At 38.0% G+C, this 16,554-nt stretch overlaps 1 protein-coding gene and 1 pseudogene across 1 annotated transcript in view; both read right to left on the bottom strand.

Annotated features, from left to right (window-relative positions):
- Positions 1-15,063, bottom strand: part of LOC101404840 (olfactory receptor 5AN1-like) — a 107,609-nt gene extending 92,546 nt beyond the window's left edge. Inside the window, exons 1-2 of the mRNA XM_087423247.1 lie at positions 14,977-15,063; positions 4,654-4,715 (exon numbers count right to left, since the gene is read on the bottom strand). The gene's annotated coding sequence lies outside the window, so the exon portion shown is untranslated. The remainder of the gene's footprint in view (positions 1-4,653; positions 4,716-14,976) is intronic.
- Positions 715-14,635, bottom strand: LOC101405898 (olfactory receptor 5AN6-like; annotated as a pseudogene).
- Positions 15,064-16,554: the final 1,491 nt, after the last annotated feature.

The following is a 16,554-nucleotide window of genomic DNA, read 5'->3' as shown; positions in this document are numbered from 1 at the left end:
TGTCGGGAGCAGGCATAGACTGGCCATCTGTGTGGGCTCCAGACGATTACCGGGAGTCACAGTGCACATACACACTAGATAACACCTGACGTCTAAAGAAAAGAAACACCGATGTTCCCATATGGGCCCTCGATGATATCCTAAATAAAAACCCGTGCTTAGCATTGCCTGGGCGGGAGTCTCACCTGCAGAGGGGACGCCTTGCCCAGGATCTCTTCTCTGAACTGGCACTCCTTGCCTGGCGGTGCTGTTGGGACTCCCCCCGGCTAAAAGGCGTGGATGTTGTGAGTACATGATTTGATGTTACTTTCATTCTCCCATTCTTGTACTCTCACTTTTTACTGATTTTCTTTCTCTGTAGCTGTTTCAGCCTAATTTTGTATATCTCTATTAATAAACAATCATTGCTTACTTATTAGATATTTGCTCTGAGGGGTCCTTTGGGCAGGAAAGACACTATTTCTTTGACCCATCTGACCCCTATTTCCCCAGTTAAAACAGGGGCACTATGTATGGTGAAGGATAAAAATTAGACTATTGGTGGTGAGCATGATGCTGTCTATACAGAAACTGATACATGAGAATGTACACCTGAAATTACACAATGTTATAAACCAATATGACCTCAACAAAATAATTGAAAGAAAAAGGTTAGTTACATATTCTTACCCCCTCTTCCTTATAGGGGAAATAATACCTGCAGAAATATTGTTCTTAGTGAGTTAAATGTGTTGCCCTCTTTACCATCCTCTTGAGGGCCTCTTTGATCTCCTTGTTCCTCAGACTATAGATAAGAGGGTTTAACATGGGGATGAGGATAACATAGAACACTGACAGCACCTTGTCCTGCTTCTTGGAGTGGCCAGAGCTAGGAAGCAGGTACACAGAGAGGCTTGTGCCATAGAATAGTATCACCACTGCCTGGTGGGAGGAACAAGTATTGAAGGACTTGGCGCTACCTTTGACAGAGGATATTTTCGGGATGGAAGCTGCAATGAAGCCATAGCTTAAGAGGATAACAAGGAAAGAACCAAACCCCCAAAAATAGCTACCAGAAAAAGAATCATTGGGCTGATGGAGGGATTGGATCAAGACAAGGAAATAAGCTGGGTCATGCCACAGAAGAAATTTGGAATGATATTGGGCCCACAGTAGGAGATGAAAGCAAGGGAGTGGGTGAACTAAGCTACTAAGGATACCACTCCTGTAGGCCCCAGCAGCCATCTTCTGACAGAGGCTAGGAGCCATGGTGGCTGAGTACTGCAGAGGCCTACCAATAGCAACGTATCTGTCATAGGCCATGGCAACCAAGAGGTAGCACTCAATGTGACCCATCCAGCACCCAGAAAAATACTGGATGGCACAGGCAATGAATGAAATCATCTTTTCATCTTTTAAGAAGTCTGAAAGCAGTGGTGGAATAAGAATAGCAGATATCTATAAATGACATGAAACTGAGAAAAAAGTACACAGATGTTTGCAGGTGGGAGTCCATCCTGATTAGGATGATGAGACCCAGGTTCCAGATTAGAGTCACAAGGTAGATCCCTAGGAAGATTGGGAAGAGGTTAAACTACACCCTTTTTCATCAGAGAGTCCCAGGAGAACAAACTTGGGCACAGAATTGTGATTTCTATCCCCTTCCACGGATCTGCTTGGTGCCACCTACTGAGAAAAAGATACACAAAGGAAGTAGATTCTTTCTTTAAAAACAAAAAGAAATACTCTTCTTTTTTCCCACAAATGCAGCTGGCTAAATATACAATCTTAAGTTATCAATTTTTAATTAATATGTGCCTTTCAAGTGTAATCACCCACCTTAAATGAAAAATTCTCCCTGTTAGATATTGTCACTCTCTCTTTTAGGACAAAAGACAGTATATGGACATCATTAGTGCTTTATCCTCTAAAATGTCTTAACATCACATTTTCCCATTCCATATTTTACAAATATATGAGACTTTCAAAATTAGACCAAATTAGGAAAAACTGTCATTTCTCTGTCTGGTGAAACAGAATGATTCTGCTCAGGCATGACTCTGATATTAACTCAATGCTTGAGGAAGACTCTGAATCATGCTGGGCCTCGACTGTAAAATGAGGATGGTGAAGTAGGTGCTCTTTAAAATCTCATTGGGAACGAATATTCAATTAATCTGTAATTAGAAAGGATGGACAATTCTGTAACTGTCTTTCTGCTTTCATAAAGCCTAGAAACATATGAGAATAATGTAATAGGATGGTGGGAAGAGTCACTCACACACCAAGAAGCAGCTTGGTAATGGATGTGTCTTAACCAACGTCATGACTCGAGGAAGCCTCCTGAGCAGTCAGATAGGACAAAGATGAAAAACCATTATACTTCCTTCCTTGCAGGTGTAGCTTTTTGTTTCCTCACATCAGAGATTCTTATGGGTTAAATTATCTAGGACAGTGATGCCTGATTTTCTTTGAGTCAGTGATACTTTTGAAAATATTGGAAATTCTGGACCCTCTACCTAGCGAAATACAGTCATTTACCACATTTGCATGTGGTTTTATTGAAATCTCAATCACTGTCAATTCTACATAATTTCTAGGTAAAAAACTTCTACAAAGTAGAGTGACTGGAACTCATGTAAGGGTTAGGATGTTTAGGCAATGGACATGGGGATTAGGAAACTGAGGTAAGATTTCTGGAAGGTCATTCTGTTTTTCTCACTGGAGCCATTCCAGACAAGGTAAGCATCAAGTTTTCAGGACAAATGGTAAATAACCAAAAGAATACTTTCCATCAGGCACTGTATACCATCTTCAAGAAGCTATACCTGTCATCTCTCCAGATGGTCGTTAGAATATCTCCCAACACAAACACATTTTGTTCTGATGAACTCAAACTAGAAAATAAATTATAGGAAGCTGTGAAAGGTAGTAAATAGATGTCAAATGTAGCCTGGGTGTTGTGTATATGGGCAAAAGTATAATCTTGTAGATATCCCCCAGAGAGGCTGTGACATTCCTGAAATAAACTCTGTCTGTAAACTATGAATATTTGTCAGCATTCGCCATCTAGAATGTCTTCCTTCTCCCCAACCATTTCCCAGCCTCTTAATTCCAAAAATGAATAAAGATATAAAATCGCTTTCGAAGCATAATCCTACAGCCTGAGAAGAAAGATATAAGGGTTAATTTCTCAAAATCAGATCATTCATGGCTTCAAGGTACACTGTTTTGAAAAGAATTCTGAAGGAATGAAGTTATAAATTAGAAAGGAATTTCAAGATTTGCCATGAATATGGAAAGAGAAATCGTAACAGATGGACTATGTGTTTATCAGGCTTAGATGTGGTTCTGTCCACAGTGAGACTGAACACAGGGAGAATTTTGTGAGCAGATAGAAATTTCACTCATCATCATCACCATCATAATCATGACTAACAATTATGACTATGAAAATATTTACTGAGCAGCTACAATATATATTGTTTTTCTTGTACTCATGGAGATATGCACAGCTTCCTCTAATGTCCATTCATTCAATATGGTAAACTTAAGCCTGATGTGCTGTCTACCAAACACGATAGTACTCTGAGAATTGCCTCTATATTTCTATTACATCCCTCCGGAAACCCAATTGGATGTATGTTGAATCTTCTTGCTCTACCTTCCATATAACTGAAACATCCATTATTTGTATTTTTCTACTGTGTTCTATTTAATTTTTACAGATCTTTCCTCCAGTAAATTTATTCTATCATAATTTGGGCTAATTGTCTGTTTAATTCATCCACTGAATTTCAAATTTCAATCATAATATTTTGTTTTCTCTCTAGAAATTCCACTTTGTTCTTTACTCAAATGGTCAGCTTTGATAGTCTCTTATTATTTCATCATACTTTCACAGTATCCTTTATTTAAATTTTTAAACATACCTATTTAAATTATTATTTATCATATAAATACATATTTTTGCAAGTCTCCTTCTATACTTTGATGTTATTGATAACTTTTACTCAGGTGTCTTTTTTATTTATGTTCTTAATGATTTTTTTTAATCTTCCGTTCATGTTTCCTTAAAATTCGTCTGCTTGAGTTTAAAATGTGTTCCTTCAGAAATGGTTTATATTACTACTGTCAGATACTTTGGGGGCAACACCAACCCATAATTCCTTTAAAAAAATTGACTTCATGTTTTTTGGCATCAAAATGGTAATAATATTTAGGCTGCTATCTACAGAATTAGATGTATGAGATTAAAAATGATCAGGGATGGCAGTGACATCAGCATCTTAGCAGTAAAAGACATTCCTCCTTTTTGCCCCATTTTAGTAACAATGTTTTGGACACCCATCCATGAGCAGAACCACCATTGTAGAGTTGTAGCATCCAGCACCAAATTCCAAGGGACTAGAAGGACTTGCCCACCTGTGCATCCGGTAACAAGTAGACAGACCTCAGTGTAGATTAAAAAACCAGCAGTAGTCAGTAAACCTGCCCCACCCATCTTGACCATGGTCAAGTAAGCCTGGAGAGTGCAGACTTGAGAAGACAACCATGAATGAGAGAGACTTTGTGGAAGCCCAGCCTTCCTCAGAGGTTATTCCAGCACACAATTGGAACAGAAAAAAAAAAACAAAGATTTTGGTCTCAGTGAGGACACAAAAGTGAACTTACCCAGCACCTCTCCCTCAAGGCAACACTGCACAAGCTAAGATATTCAGCAGTGGCAAACTCTTCTGCAAGGGAAAAAGAACAGTGAGTGAGTGCCAAGGTGACCCTTGTAGTGCTGGACACAGCTGGAGAAACCAGTTTCTCTCCAGAAGTACCTAGACTACTGAGCATGTAGTCTATGAGTGGAGGCAGAAGGGAGTTGAGGAAAGTGGCAAATAAAAATATCATAAGGTGTTAATGAGGCATAGTTCCAACTGACTGCACTTGGGATTTCACCAGGAAGTCCACTTATGATTATCTAGGAGTACCTCCCTAGATGATCTGAGCAACACAGTTGTGTGAGACACTCAAGCTCCCAGTGCTAAACCCACACCTCTTTCCACTCTGCAGCTGGCTTCTTGTCACTCTTCTGAGGGCAGCAGTGAGAGTAAATCTGGTAAACTGAGTGCTGTCACAAAAACAGACCAGGTTTTGTGGGAAATGGAGAAACAACAAACATGAGCTGTAGTGCCACATTCTGGAAAATAATAAGAGGTTTCCAGTAGCCAGCCTTGTTAGTGGTAAGAACCAGAGAAAATTCAATAGCTTAAGAATTCTGCAACAAGGGGAAGCAAGAAAACAGAGCACTTGTAGCCATACAGAGGCAGAGAAAACCCCACATATAATATCATCAAAGATAGTACACCCCATCTGAAGGCAACTAGTAAAGATTTAAGACGTCTGCTACTTTGAATGCTAAAGTAGCAACATAAATCTACAAGAAACATGAAATATCAGGAAAACAAGATCTAAAGATAACAATAATTCTCCAAGAACAAAACTGAAACACAGTATTCTGTGACCTAGCTGATAAAGCTTTTAAAATAGCTGTTTAAAATAGTTGCAAGAAGACTCAGAAAGACAATTTTTTTAATGACATCATGGGGAAAAAATGAATAAAATGAGATACTTACCAAAGAGATAAAAACTACAAAAAAATCAAACAGAAATTCTGGAGTTGAAGTAGTCTATGAATTTTGAAAAACGCAATAGAGAGCATCTAAAGTAGAGTAGAGCAAATGGAAGACAGATAAGTGAGCTAGAGGACAGGAAGTTTGCAATAACCCAGTCAGAGCAAAGAAAAGAAAAAAGAATGGAAATGAGCATAGGAAGTCCACATGATCTATGGCATTCCATCAAAACAAAATTAGAATAATTGTGGTTCAGAAGAAGAAAAGAAACAGAAAGGGGTAGAAAACTTATTTAAAGAAATAATCCTGAGACTTTCAAACCCTAGGGAGAGAGTTAAACATTCAAGTTCTCAAAGCTAACAGATCACTCTATTATATCATGCCAAAACCTTCCCCAAAACACATTATAATAAAACTGTCAAAAGACAAAGATAAGAAGAGATTCCTAAAAACAACCAAAGGAAAAATGATTATAGTCTACAAATGAACCTGCATTAATCTATCAGCTGTTTTCTCAGCAGACATCCAGGAAAGAGTGGAATGACATATTCAGTGTTGAAAGAAAATTCTGCCAGCCAAGAATACTCCATTCCACAAAGTTATACTTCATATATGAGAATGAATAAAGACTTTCCTAGAAACGCAAAAGCTGAGGTTGTTCATCACCACTAGACCTGGCTTGAAAAAAAGTCTCATAGAAGTTTTTTAAGCTGAAATAAAAAGACACTAATTAGCAACAAGAAAACATATGAAAGGGGCTGGCTGGGTGGCGCAAGCAGTTAAGTGCGCGCACTCTGCTGCGGTGATCTGGGGTTCGCTGGTTTGGATCCCGGGCACACACCGACACACTGCTAGTCAAGCCATGCTGTGGTGGCGTCCCATATAAAGTAGAGGAAGATGGGCACGGATATTAGCTCAGGGTCAATCTTCCTTAGGAAAAAAAAAAGAGGAGGCTTGGCATCAGATGTTAGCTCATGGCTGATCTTCCTCACAAAAAAAAAAAATATGAAACTATACAACACAGTGATAAAAGTAAATATATTGTCAGGCTTAAAAACACTCTAATTTGGTAATAAGACTATGTGTTAACCAGTTAACTATACTATAAAAGTTAAAAGTAAAGTGTATTAAAAATAATTATAGCTATTATAATTTGTTAAAGAATAGACAATATAAAAAAGTAAATAATGACATAAACCATATAAAAGGAGAGAGTAAAAGGGTATAGATTTGTAGACAATTGAAGTTAAGTTGCTGTCAGCCTAAAAAGAACTGTTTTCTCTATGAGATGTTTATGTAAGACTCATGGTAACCAGAAAGAAAAATCCCAGAGAAGAGCACAAGACACAAAGAGGAAACAGAGTTTACAACCACAAAACAATCACCAATGTAATAAGATAGGCAGAAACAGAGGGAAAAAGAAACAGTGAACATAGAAACCAACCAGAAAACAATGAATAAGATGGCGTTAGTAAGTCCTCACATTTCAATAGTCACCTTAAATGTAAATAGATTGAATTCACAAATCAACAGGCAGAGGCCTGGGTGAATAAACAAATAAAACCCAGCTATATGCTGCCTGCAAGAGAATCAGTACAGTTTTAAGATAGACATAGGCTCAAAGTGAGAAGAAGGAAAAAGATATTTCACACAAGTGGAAACCAAACAAAGCAGAAATAGCTATATTTCTATCAGATGTAATAGACTTTAAGCCATATATGGAAACAAGAGACAAAAATGCCGTTATATAATTATAATGGGTCAATTAATCAAGAATACATAATAAATGTAAATATATACACACTCAAAATCAGAGCACATAAATATACTAGACAAATATTAAAAGATCTGAAGGGAGAAATAGACAACACAATAATGATAGGGACTTTTGTACCCAACTTTCAGCAAATAGATAGATAGTCCAGACAGAAAGTCAACAAGGAAACGTTGGGCTGGAAATATACATTAGACCAAATGAACCTAACAGACATTTATAGAACATTCCATTTATAGCATCAGAATACACATACTCCTCATGTGCACATAGAACATTTCCAGGACAGATTGTATGACTGGACACAAACGTGTCTTAGAAAATTTAAGATTGAAATCATACCAAGTATATTTTCTGACAACACTGATATGAAACTAGAGAACAACAAGAGGAAAGCTGGAAAATCTATAAATATGTGAAACACTAAATAACGCACTCTTGAACAACAAATTAGTCAAAAGCTAAATCAAAACACATTATGAAACAAATGAAAATGGAAACATAATACACTAAAACCAATGGCATGATACAAAAGCAGTTCTGAAAGGGAAGTTTACAGTGATAAATGCATATGTTAAGAATATAGATGGGGGCCGGCATCGTGGGTTAGCAGTTAAGTGCATGAGCTCTGCTACTGGCGGCTCCGGTTTGGATCCCTGGCACGCACCCACGCAACGCTTCTCAGGCCATGCTGAGGCCGAGTCCCACATACAGCAACTAGAAGGATGTGCAGCTATGACATACAACTATCTACTGGGGCTTTGGGGAAAAAAAAGGAGGAGGATTGGCAATGGATGTTAGCTCAGAGCCGGTCTTCCTCAGCAAAAAGAGGAGGATTAGCACTGATTATCAAGGATGTTAGCTCAAGGCTGATCTTCCTCACAAAAAAAAAAAAAAAAGAATATAGATGGGGCCATTCCGGTGGCGCAAGTGGTTGAGTGTGTGCGCTCTGCTGCAGAGGTCTGGAGTTTGCCAGTTCGGATCCAGGCACGCACCGACATGCTGCTTGGCAGGCCATGCTGTGGTGGCATCCCATGTAGGGTGGAGGAAGATGGGCACATATGCTAGCCTAGGGCCAGTCTTCCTGAGCAAAAAAAAAAGAGGCGGATTGGCATGGATGTTAGCTCAGGGCTGATCTTCCTCACACACACACACAAAAAAGAATATAAAAGAATCTCAAAAACAACCTAACTTTACATCTCAAGGAACCAGAAACGAAGAACAAACTAAGACCAAAGTGAGTAGAAGGAAGGAAATAACAAAGATCAGAGTAGAAATAAAGAAAATAGAGACCAGAAAAAAAATATAAAGAATCAATGAAGTTACTACCTGGTTTTTGAAAAGACAAAATTGACAAACCTTTAGCTAGACTAAGAAAAACAAATAGAAGACTCAAATAAATAAAATCAGAAATGAAAGAGGAAACGTTACAAGTGATACTACAGAAATACATACGATCATAAGAGACTACAATGAATACTTATATCCCAACAAATGGAGTAATCTAGAAGAAATAGATAACTTGCTAGAAATATACAAGCTACCTAGATTGATTCGGGAAGAAATACAAAGTCTGAACATAACAAAAATGAGTAAGGAGATTGAGTCAGTAATGGAAAACCTCCTAACACAGAAAACCCCAAAACCAGATAGCTTCTCTGGCAAATTCCAGCAATCATTCAAAGAGGAATTGATGTCAATCTATGACAAACACTTTCAAAAATTTAACAGGAGGGAATACTTCCAATCTCATTTTATGAGGCTGGTATTGCCCTGTCAGAGAAGGATACCACAAGAAGAGAAAACTATAAACCAATATCCATCATGAATATAGATGCAAAATTCCTCAATAAAATATAGAAAACTGAATTCAGCAACACAGTAAAAAGATTATACCCATGACTAAGTGGGAGGTATCCCTGGGGTGGAAGAGTGAATGATCATCTCAATAGATGCAGAAAAGGCATTTGACAAAATACAACATCCTTTCATGATTAAAACCCTCAAATATTGGATATAGAAGGAATATATTTCAACATAATAAAGGCCTTATAAAAGAAACAACAATGAACATTATACACAATGGTGAAAAACTGAAAGCTTTACTCTAACATCAGGAACAAGGCAAGGATTCTCACTCTCACCACTCTTACTCAACATAGTACTTGAAGTCTTAGCTAGATCAGAAAGGCTAGATAAAGAAATATGAGACATTCAAATTGGGAAGGAAGAAGTAAAATTGTCATTATTTTCAGATGATATGAACTTGTATATAGAAAATCCTAAAGTCTCAACCAAAAAAGTGTTGGAAGCATCAGCAGATTCAATGAACTTGCAGAATATAAAATCAACATTCAGAAATCAATTGTGATCCATGATCACGAAATACCATCTCATTTCTTTGTGTCTTCTTTGATTTCTTTCCACAATACATTATAGTTTTCAGTGTACAGATCTTTCACCTCCTTGGTTAAATTTATTTCTAGCTTTTTTATTCTTTTTGTTGCAATTGTAAGTGGGATTGTATTTTAGATTTCTCTTTCTGCAAGTTCATTATTAGTTCACAGAAAAGCAACTAATTTTTGTATATTGGTTTTGTGCTTTGCAAATTTACTGTATTCATTTATTATTTCTAACAGTTTTTTCGTGGATTCTTTAGGATTTTATATATATAAAACTATGTCATCTGTAAATAGTGATAGTTTTACACTGTCTTTTCCAATTTGGATACATGTTATTTATTTTACTACTTAATTGTTCCAGTTAGAATGTCCAATACTATGTTGTATAAGTGTGGCAGAGTGGACATCCCTATGCAAGCATGTATTGATCTTAGTTAATAACTCTGAAATTCAGAAAATTATTATTTTTGAGTGCTTTATGATTAACTTAAATGATGTGTTAGGCTTTATAGACATTGGCTCATTAGATTCTTTTTTTTTTTTTAGATTTTTTAAAAATTTTTTGTTTATTGCAGTAACATTGGTTTATAACATTGTATAAATTTCAGGTGTACATCATTATACTTCTATTTCTGCATAGATTACTTCACGTTCACCACCCAAATACTAATTACAACCCATCACCACACACATGTGCCGAATTATCCCTTTCGCCCTCCTCCCTCCCCCCTTCCCCTCTGGTAACCACCAATCGAATCTCTGTCTCTATGTGTTTGTTTATTGTTGTTATTATCTACTAAAAGATCTTATTATCCACATTTTACAGGTTAAAAACAGAAATTAATGGAGTTCAAGTCACATACTTAAAAATTGAGAACTAGAACTCAACATCCATCCCTCACCACAGAGTAATACTGACATTTTAATTTAGGGATTGTTCTTTTCACTGAATGTCAGAGAATTTGGATAAGAAGAAAGAGAACCTGAGAAAGACCTCTAAGTGGAGGATGTGGAAATGAGACAGAGGGACGAGTTCAAGAAAGGGAGAAAACAGCAACCTCATAAAACTTAAGAGGACCATAAATCTTACTCCACCTAGGTCTTACTGGAAGAATCACATGGATATTGAAATAACACAGAATCCACTGTTTTACATTTATCTTTCCCTGTGACCTACCCAGATCCCCCCGGATAAGAGAGTTATTCCCAGATGTTGAAATTGCTTATTTCTTTCTAAAATAATTATTCATCTGGGCCCTATTGCACTCCAAGATGAGTGGAAAGAGATGCCCACAACTGGTGATCACCTTAAATGTATTATTAGGGCAGAGGTGAAAGGAGAAAAGACAATTATAAAGAGAAAACTATCCAGGTACTTGTTCTCTGGAGTCGTGGTAGTCATGGAGTTTTTTCTCTATAATTTCACACCCCACATTACCATGTACCTTCTGATTCAATTTCCCAATTCCCCATTGTCCTATTATGATATCACGGTAATAGCTTTTCTTTTGATAAACTTGGTGTGATTTGAGCTGGAAAGGAGCTAGAGTTCATCTAGTCCAATACCATCAATTTCCAGGTGAGGACTTGAAGCCAGTGCAGCTAAGAGATTTCCCCAGATGACACAGCTGGCTGATAATATCGCCTGATAACAATAAATTAGAAATGTGGACACTTTCCTGTTGACAAAGTACTTTCATTTTATATATATATACATTTTCTCATCTCCCTGACCTGAATCAATTACCACAGCAGACATGTGAGGCATGTGTGAGGCAGACATGACATGATTTCCTATGCATAAGTGAGGAAATCAAGGCAATAAGGAATACAGCAAAACTAATTCATGACAAGGACACAACTTATCGTGGTTACAAGCATGGGCATTGGTATCAGCCAATCTGGGCTGAATGCCAGCTTTCCACTAGCTAGTTGTGTGACCTTAAGCAAATTAACCTCTTCCAGCCTCAGTATTATCACCCATAAAAGGGGTGATAGTGGGAGCTACATCATAGAGTAGCTTTTCATAGAGAGAATCAAATTAGTTAAACGCTTATAAAGCACTTAGAGTGTGAGGTACACAGCACGCCTTCTATTAATATTGGGTATAATTTTGTGTTCTGAATTAGAGTTCTTTCCAACATATTACACTGCATTCTAGTCCTTTATTCAAAATATCTACTTCATATTATTCCCACAAACTTTTTGTCTTTTCTTGTCTTAAAAGGAGCTCATCCACTCTACCATTACTAGGGATACAGAGACACTTTAGGAAGGTCTTGTTCTTGGTTTGATCTACTTCAGCTAATCTTACTTCCAGGGAGAAAGGGGTGGGTGGGGCAATGAGTTACTTCTTTAATTTAACTCTTGCTAATAGGTTAGTAGTCTTATATTCCCCCTGGTATGAACGGCAATAATTTAATCTTTTAGATTGAACAGATTCTTAAGATAGTTTTAAAGATAACACGAAAGGTGTAGAATTTGGATGCCATGGCTAAGCAATAAAGACACGTTTCTGATCAGTAAGAACCACTTACATTCCAGAAATCATGCTTTGTGAGACTCAAGATGGATTGTTGCTACCCTAGGAAGAACGCGGCAGACCTCAATATAGCCAAAGTTTCTATCTGTAAAATAGGGATAATTTCTCACCTGCCAACTTCACATGGTAATAGAAAAAAATCAAATCTATCCAATGTAACTATACGAATTCTAAAGTGTTGCATAAATACTAATCTATTATATGAGTGGCTTAGTACATAAGCTCTTGTCTAAAAAAAATATATAAGGACAAATGCTATATGATTTCACTCATGTTTGGAAGATAAACAAATAGATAAGGAAAACAGATTTGTGGTTATTAGAGGGAAAAAGAGTTGGAGGAGGGTGAAAGGGATAAAGGAGCATATATGTATGTTGATGGATGAAAACTAGATTTTTGGTGGTAAACACAAAGCAGTCTATATGGAAACTGAAATATAATAACGTTCACTTGAAATTTACACAATGTTATAAGTGAATATGACCTCAATAAAATTAAAAAGAAAACATCTGAAAAACAAAAAATAAGAAGTCTCAGACCAGCCCTGGTGGTCTAATCGTTAAGTTCGGCATGCTCCACTTTGGCAGTCTGGGTTCGGTTCCCGGGCATGGACCTACACCACTCATCTATCAGTGGCCGTGTTGTGTTGGTGGGTCACATACAAAATAAAGGAAGATTGGCAACAGATGTTAGCTGAAGGAAAATCTTCCTCAGCAAAAAAAAAACAAAAACAAATCTTTTAAAATTTTCTTTAAATTCTCTTGGTTGGACTCCGTGTATTTATGCTACCAGTAAGTCTGTTGACTCTGCTGCTCGCTGGTCAATCTTAAGGCCCTGGAATCCTTAGGAGGCTCAGATCTCTGGGACTTCAACTCTGCCCCCCTAGACACACCATGACAGCCTTCATTTCAGAGATTTTGCGTGGTTTCTAGGAAGCTACAATGGAGCATGTTCCATGCCACTTATGCCCAGAAATTGATGACGTTGACTTTCCAACTTCTGAGAGTCTCCCCAACCCTTAACCTTAAAAGTGCCTCTTCTTTTTACCTTCCCTTCTCCCATCTGTTTTTCACATTCACTTCACAAGATGGCTCAAGGAGTAAGATGGAGGGAACAAGATTATTTGGGAATGAAGCCAGACCAATCTTTCTCCCTCTCCTCTTCTGTCATCTCCTCTCCCATCCACAGCTCCACTATCCTCAACTCCCATCTCCTCCCCTTTGTCTCTCTCTCTCTCTCTTTCTGTCTCTCTCTCTTTCCATCTCTCTTTCTGTGTCTCTCCCTCCCTGTCACTCTCTCCCTCTCCCTCTGTTTGGGATTAAAATTATAAAGCACTCATTTTAACATTACTTTTAATTTTCACATTGTTAATTTAATATATCATTTTATTTTATTTTTATTGAAATATAAACAAATGCTTAACAATTGAAAATAAAGGAAATTTTTAAAAATGTAGAGGAGAGAACCATCTCTGTGCCTTCTTAGTGTCTCGTCATCTCTATACATGAAATATCAGAACCTCTGTTCTCAAAGAGTAGGATTTTATCTACCTGAATCTAATCATGGAATAGGCCTTTTAAACTGAATTTCATTTTGGTGACACTGCCTCAGACAGATGACTTGGTGGTGGCAGCTAAACATAATGGCACCAGGAATCAAGGAGCCAAGTTTATACTTCTTCTCTCTACCTAGTTACCATGTGATCTACAAAAGGTCACTTACATATTCTTACCCATGTCTTTCTTATAGGGGAAATAATACTTGCACAAATATTTTTCTTCTTAATGAGGTAAGTACGTTGCTCTCCTTATCACCCTCTTGAGAGCCTCTTTGATTTCCTTGTTCCTCAGACTTTGGGTAAGAGGGTTTAATATGGGGATAAGGATAACATAGAACACTGACAGCACCTTGTCCTGCTTCTCAGAGTGGCTAGAGCTAGGATGCATGTACACTGAGAGGCCTGTGCCACAGAAGATTGTCACAACTACCAGGTGGGAGGCACAGGTATTGAAAGCCTTGGCACTACCTTTGATGGAGGATATATTCAGGATGGGAACCACAATAAAACCATAGGATAAGAGGATAAGTAGGATAGAACTGACCCCAACAAAAATAGATTGCAGAAAAAGAATCACTTGGCTGAGGAAAATATTGGAAAAACAAGGAAATAATTTGGGTTATGTCACAGAAGAAATCTTGAATGATATTTGGCCCACATTCGTAGACATGAAAGCAAGGGAGTGTGTGAACTAATCTTACCAAGGAAACCACTCCCATAGGCTGCAGCAACCATCTTCTGACAGAGGCTGGGAGCCATGATGGCTGAATACTGCAGAATACTGCTATACTACCAATACAACATATCTGTCATAGGCCATGGCAGCCAAGAGGTAGCACTCAGCCTGAGCCATCCAGGACCCATCAAAATACTGGGTGGCACAGGCAATGAATGAAATCATTTTGCTCTCTTTAAAGAATTCTGAAAACATTGTTGGGCTGATAGAAGAAGGAGAGCAGATGTCTATAAATGACAGACAGAAGAAAAAAGTACATAGATTTGTGCAGGTGGGGGTGCGTCCTGATTAGGATGAGATCCAGGCTCCAGATTAGGGTCACAAAGTAGAGATGCAGAACAATTTTAAAGAGGATATACTGCACCTCTTTTTCATCAGACAGTCCCAGGAGACCAAACATAGCCACAGAGGTGTGATTCCTAACTCCTTCCATGGACATGCTTCGTGACGTCTGCTGAGAAAAAGATGAGAGTAGGAAACGGTTTCATTCTCAAAAAACACAAAGAAATACTCTTCATTTCTTTCCAGTCATGCAGTTGACTAGACATACATCTTAAATCCTCAATGTTGAGTTAATCTGTTTCTTCCATGTATATTCACCAAACTTAGGTGAAAAATTCTCTTAAATAAATATTATTATACTCTTTGGGGCAAAAGACAGTAAGTGGACATTATTAGTACATTATCCCCTGAAATATCTTAATGTCATGTTTTCCCATTCCAGAGTTTACAAATACATGATAATTGGAAATAGACTAAATTAAGAGAATATTGTCATCTTTCTATATGGTGAAAGAATGATTCTGTTCAACCATGGCTCTGATATTAATTTATGCCTGAAGAAGCCCCTGAGTCATGCTGAGCCTCAAGTATCAAACAAGGATGGTGAAGTAGGGGCTCTTTAAAATCTCCTTGAGAACTAATATTCAAATAATCTGTAATCAGAGGGTAGACATTTCTGTAACTGCCTTTCTGCATCCATAAAGCTTGCAGATATGTAAGAAAAATGTAACAGGATGGTGGGAAGAGTCACACACCAAGAAGCAGCTTGTAAATGGATGTGACTTACCCAACTCAAAGACTCTAGGAAGGCTCCTGAGAAGTTGGATAAGGCAAGTCTGAAAGAGCCATCGTACTCCCTTCCTTACAGGTACAGCTTTTTCTTTCCTCAAATCAGAGAAATTTAAGATTTAAATTATTTAGGACAGCAATTCTTGATCTTCTTGGGTTCTGTGATACTTTTGAAAATCTGTTGTAAACTCCAGACTCTCTACCTAGCGAACTGCAACCACTTACCACCTTTGCATATGGTTTTATTGGATTCTCAATCACCTTCCATTCTATTTTTTGTTCCTAGGTTCAAGACTTCTCCTATAAAGTAGAGTGACTTGAACTCATGCATGGGTTAGGGTGCTGTGGCAATGGGCACGGGGATTAGCAATCTGAAGGAGGATTTCTGGAAGATCTTTCTCTTTCTCTCATTGGAGCCAAGCCAGGGAAGGCAAGTACTAAGTCTTTAGGGAAAATAGTAAATAAACAAAAGAGTACTTTGCCTCAGGTACTGGATGCCCTATTTAAGATGCAATAGCTGGGGGCCGCCCCGTGGCTTAGTGGTTAAGTGCGCGTGCTCCGCTACTGGCGGCCCAGGGTTCGGATCCCAGGCACACACCAACGCACCGCTTGTCAGGCCATGCAGAAGCGGGGTCCCACATATGGCAACTAGAAGGATGTGCAACTATGAAATACACCTATCTACTGGGGCTTTGGGGAGAAAAAGGAGGAGAACTAGCAGTAGATGTTAGCCCAGGGCTGGTCTTCCTCAGCAAAAAGAGGAGGATTGGCATGGATGTTAGCTCAAGGCTGATCTTCTCACACACACAAAAAAGATGCAATAGCTGTATCTCTGTAAAAGGTCATTAGAACATCTCCCAACACAAATACA

This window comes from Ceratotherium simum, chromosome 34 (assembly GCF_057802395.1).
Source record: "Ceratotherium simum simum isolate JZ-2026a chromosome 34, ASM5780239v1, whole genome shotgun sequence".
NCBI classification, from domain to species: Eukaryota; Metazoa; Chordata; class Mammalia; order Perissodactyla; family Rhinocerotidae; genus Ceratotherium; species Ceratotherium simum.
This window is presented reverse-complemented; position numbering and strand designations above follow the sequence as displayed.